The following is a 5,837-nucleotide window of genomic DNA, read 5'->3' on the forward strand; positions in this document are numbered from 1 at the left end:
CTGTGTTTGGACAGAGTGCTATGTGGGCTAATTGTCTGGGATTTTACCACATTTCCCAGACAGGGAAATGTGTGGCTGATGGCTACACAATCCAGTTCAAATGCCACTAGTACCTGAGCAAGCTAAATAAAAGCTACCTCAGGTGCATCTGCATGCCCAGTTGACTTATTCTGTTATGACATGGGTTGTCTACATCGAAATGTTAGAGGAGTAATTGTCCATTACAGGGACAAAAGATCTGATCAGATGGATCATTTGTCTGTCAGAATGCAGGGAACACGAAAGAGTGTAAGCCAGTCCAAAAATCAGAAACAACATCACTTTTAGAGCAGCAATCTACCTAATGATGCAAGAGATGAACCCTGCTAATTATGGAGCTACAGCAACCCTGGGCAACAAGTATAAAACCACCTGGGGTGTGTTTGAGCTGCACCAGGCACCGTGCACAGGCAGTTCAGCAGATTTTGTGCTAATTTTGTGGCTAGCTTGCTTCCAGCACCCAGCCTGGCTGCTCGCAATGACCCAGGGCACCCCAGTGCTGCACCCTGCTCTGAGTTGCATCCAAGCTAAACCTGCCGGCTCTGACACAGGGGGAGCCTCAGCGCATCATGATGCTTTTCGTGAAAACACAGCTCTTACTGGCATCACCAGGTTCCTTGCTCATTTTCTCTGATCAGTTCTGGGGGAGATGTATGGGGTGCATGTTGCAGAGGAGCCTGACCGCACTGCATAACATAGTGCAGTCTGTTCTGGGCTGGACTTCTCTTTGATGGAAATCACAGGGTTTGAGTTATGTTCCCTAGAGCCCCGTCTTCACGGTTTGCATTCTGTTTCATACCTCCATTGCAGGGCCTAGAGGGAGGAGGGATGGAAGGAAAAGCATTGACTTCCAAGGCTAGAGTCCAAATATCATAACTCACCATTGACACATTTAAAAAAATAAGATAAATCCTCGACTGGTGTGTGAAGCACATGGTGATTGGAAAAGCTGTGCAAGGAGTGAAGTGCTAAATTGAAGATAAATGAGGAAGCACATGCTGCTTAACTCATGCTATGAGTTGCTTACAGTAGAGCCAAGGTTTTGTTTAGTTCAGAAATATTCTATTTTAGACACCATTCCAAACCTCCTTCAGTGAGACTCATGGAAATCATGCAAAAAGAGCCTTTCAGTGCACCTGACTATGGAGAGTTTGAAAGTCATACTGCAGGAGTGATTTTCCCCACCGTGTCTTCTCTTTCAATCATGACTGGAGCCAGATAATACAAAAGGTGAATGCAAATATTTTTAAAAGGAAGAGTTTCTAAACCTTTATTGCATTTGTGATGGGCAAAGACCTAGTCTCTCTGAACTGGTATGTTTTATGCAGTAACCAAAATTATTTATTTTCTCAAGTCTTGTTTTAAAGGATGGGTAATGGACGTTTTGTTATTTCATTAAAGAAGAAGTGCATGAAGGCCATGGTTAGTATGATTTATGATTGAGCTATCTCGTATATGCTATGGCTTGAATTTACATTAAGGCATTGTGACTTAGAGTAAATAAAATAGAGACCATAAATAGGAAATGTTAAAAAGACCATTGAATTGACCATTGACCAACTGAATAAATGGGCTGAAAATGTTGTCTGCACAGTAACCGAGGATGATGGCTTCATCTGAGATTGAGTATGATCTCTTGCTGCTATATATATTGATGGGCTCTTGCAAATATTGCAAATCACATATATTTATTTTCTAAAGAACAGCAAGGGAAAACACATACAATCAGATAAACTGAATCCTTTTGCAACTTCACCATCTCTTCATTAAGGTTGCTCTAGCATCATCATGTCTAATATAAAGACACAAGACAATGACAAAAACAAAGAAAATTACATTTTTATATACAAAACCTAGAGGGGACAGTTACTAAGGGACAAAGGTTTACCTCCCAGTGCTTGGTTTAGGCACCAACATTTCAAGGTATCACTGGGTTACAGGCCACTAACCAATAGAGCAGGCAAACATTTTTCAGCTTATGTGGAAGGAAACGCAGAGTCTGAAGATGAGAGACCAAGAAGGCAAAGGCATCAGCTACACCTTCTGCACAAAGCTGTGCCTTGTCACAGCTGAGAGCGTGCATTACAACAGCCTGTAAACCAAGAGAAACTAAGTCACCTCAGGGAAAAAAATCCATCTATTTTTGGCTACCTGATTCAAAAGTGATGGTAGCATTGCTGAACAAGAATTGCGGGAGAGGGACAAGCCTGTGTGACCTAAACATACCCTGCAGCAAATGCCATGGGACCTCCAAGTATACCCAGCCTCCATCCGGCATTCACTCACTGCTGGGATTTTGTTCACAGGAATCCAAAAGGCCAGAGAGATAGATGTATTATTCCTGGCCAGCTCCTCAGTGACCTGCGCTCACTTTGCCAAATCTTTTCCTTCTGGCATTTTAAACATAGTGGCTTGCTGACTTTTTTTGTGAAAACCTCTCAAATGCTTTATCACTTGCATTTATTTATAAAGTTCTTCCACTGCTAGTTTAAACTACTTTATAAATTTCCCCCATCTGCCAGGTTTTTTGTTTAGGATTTACTCTTCCATACAATGAACAGAAACATATCAGATTAACAGAAACATCCTTGCCCTGGCTTTGCCTGCATGGCCCGGGAGAGCCTCTGTCCTTCCCTGTGCAAATGTGCAAACACGTAGATCTGCCTTCGGCAAAATACGCTGTTCTCTGCCAAGCAAGGCTCAATGAGTAATGGATGCTGTGATTACGACCAAGAAGTGTTCAGATCACAACTATTAGGCTCATTTCAGGGTGTTTTCTTTAAGTTCAAGTATCAAATTGTATTAGTTTCAGGGAAGGGTTTAAAGTTTCTCAGGCAGTTGTGAGGGTTGCACTGGGCCTATACAACTACATTTTACAACAGTAAAGTAAATGTTATCAGTTCATAATTAAATGAATATTAATCTGAAGCACTTCATATAGATGCAAATAGCTGTTTGTGAAGCTTTCTCCCATAACCAACCTGAAATGCAACTTACTGTTTTTCCTGACATCTTCATTTCACTGTCAATTCAACCAAAATCTGTGCTGAAAGGTTACATACTGTCTTAGATTTCAGGTGATTACCCTGTAAATGCAAGGGAAAACTAATCAAGAGATGTTTCCAGTTTTTGTGCCACAGTGAATTTACAAAGCTCTCAAAACACAGCTGAACTGTTTGGTATGACAAGAGGCTCATGGTTAACAAATTGCCCTGTTTCCAGACAATCAAGATAAAAATATGGTTTCATTACAAATTGGAAACATTACTTGTATTGGATAGCAGTGAGTAATTGCGCTAAGGAGTCTGTCATCTGCAGCAGTCAACTGCAAAGCCCATCTTAGGAATGACTAAAACTTCTTGCTGGATGATGCCGGTGCAGTGCCATCATCCCTAGTCCACAAATGTGGCACCTAACAGGACCCCATCTCAGCACCATCTCTCCAGCCCTCCTCCTGCGGTTGAGGAAGGGTGAGGCAGGAGCTAACCTTAAAATAAAGAAATCTATGCAGATATCATAAGCAAAATTTCACCTTAGTAGTTTCTAGAAATAGAATATTTAATGCCCAATTATGATGACTGCTTCTGGTTTGGAGCGGTGGAGGACAGGGGTATTCATAAGCTACACAGAGAAATTATATTTGATAATTGCTCTGTTTTCTTTACATTTTAAAAAATACTTTTCATTTACCTTTCAGGATTTGTGTAAAACTTTTTGTAAGAGTAAGCTATGTAAATGGCTTTTCTGCTCTGTTTCATTCATATCTAACTCTGCAGGCTTGTGTATTTCAATCCACATCCCTAGAATAGCTTATGAACAAGATGTCAACTCTTCTTCCACATACGTTTAATTTCCCTGGATGAAATGCTGATTCAAGTAGACTTAATAAAGTAGTAAATAATTTAATCATGGAAATGAAGCTGTTTTATGTGAGAGATCTTCTTCAGTCATCTCATTAATGCATACTAATGGTGCAGTGTAATCTCTACATCTTTTGTTTGGTCTGATTAGGCTTATCCCAGTTCCTACTAGGCATCAGGAGGAGAGCAAGTTAGAAGATAGGAGCATGAGGCTCAGTCCTTGCTTCCTGACACACCCAAATCCCACATAATTTCATGTACCTGATGACAGTACCAGGTGCCAAGTCATTCTAAATATCAAAAATTATTTTTGCTGTGGTCTGGCAAGTTCAGTAAGATGTTTCCTTCTTGTTAACTCTTGGGTCATCCTCTCTCCTTTGATTTTGCTCTGAAATTCTCCAAACACCAAGGTAGAGAGAGGTTAGTCCTAAGCAGTAGGACTAACTTAGTAGTACTAAGTAAATTAGCTGTTAGCACTTCTTTATCGTTGCTTCGAAGTGATCTGGTCTGACACGAGAGCTAGCTTATGTTTTGCATAGGTTTTTTAACTCCTCCTGGAGCGCTATGCGGAGTGTGCCACTTACTTAGCTGTGATGAGTTTGTCTGCTGACCCTCCGAACACAAGCATCACATATCCTGCATGTCCCAAACCCAAATGCAAACACAAAGCTTTCACTGACTACAGATGATCCTCAGACGATAAGTCTTAGCTGGTTGCAGCCAGCTTTTTGTAACTACCTTCCTAAATATCAAGCATTATCAGTTTAGAGGATTGTTGCTAATGCACTTTCTTTGCATCAGCTGTATATCTGGATGGTCTCCTTTTCTTATTGCTTTGTAGATAGTGATATGGAGGTTCAGTGGTGGGTGAGATTTTTTCTCAGCTTTTTTTCTCTTTGACTACTTACTGAGATTTCAACTGAGACTGAAACTAGAGAACAAAACCAGAGAATTAAAGTGTTGCGAAGGAGATGATCTACACATGGTATGTGAAAGGAAAAAAATAGCATTAACTCCTTTAATCCATTCTGTTTCTTTTCAAACTGTTTCTTCCACGTATCTACCTTCCACTGGGACTCCTTTGTCTCCCACTGGTCAACAAGAAAAACGGGATTGGCTAAAAGTCTTACTTTTCCATGAAGAAAAAAGCCAACTTGACAGGCTGACTAACTGGAGTTGGCTGACTAACTGGATGGATGGGCTTTTGTGTCAAACCAGAAATGTCTATGCTACTTACCATTTTTCAGGTTTTGACATTTTTAAAATTATTTTGCTAAAATCTTGCTCTATTCATTTACCACAGTCCATTTTGCATAGACTAGAAAGTTTCCATATGAATTTTTGTTTTAAACAAATAAACAAACATAATTATACCTTATTTATTTAACTCTTTCAACAAAAACTAAAGCATTTCACTAGAAATGAGAGTGCCTCCCTAGGCAGTTTAGTGCTTCATGACAGCTAAATGAGAGAACAATGCCAGCTCAGTGAAGCTGCCTGTATCTGGCAGATGCATTTGCATTCAGGATCTCTCTGTATCTATGACTTTGAGGCAGTTGCTTCAGCTTGATTCTACACAGGTACATAAGCATCTCAAAACCTCCAAATAAATCTTGACTTTATTTTCTTTGTATAAATGGTGTGTAAAAAGAGGATAATTGTACTTCTGTTTCTGAAAGCAGTATTCTGGGGACAGGATTAAAAGATGTTTTAAGATAATACACCAGAATGGGCTATATAAGTGTTATATGCATACAGGAAAATTTGTGTCTTATCGTTTTGTAGACAGAAGAGCACTTATATGCAGTACATGATGCCACCAGTGTGGAAATAATGACCAATGTAGGTTAACACTTCACACAATCTAATGATATCAACAACCTATCTTAATTCCTTTTAAAACTTGAACTTGCTTTATCGCTCACCTGCAGGGAAAGA

The sequence above is a fragment of the Mesitornis unicolor genome, unplaced genomic scaffold (genome assembly GCF_000695765.1).
Source record: "Mesitornis unicolor isolate BGI_N332 unplaced genomic scaffold, ASM69576v1 scaffold3959, whole genome shotgun sequence".
NCBI classification, from domain to species: domain Eukaryota; kingdom Metazoa; phylum Chordata; class Aves; order Mesitornithiformes; family Mesitornithidae; genus Mesitornis; species Mesitornis unicolor.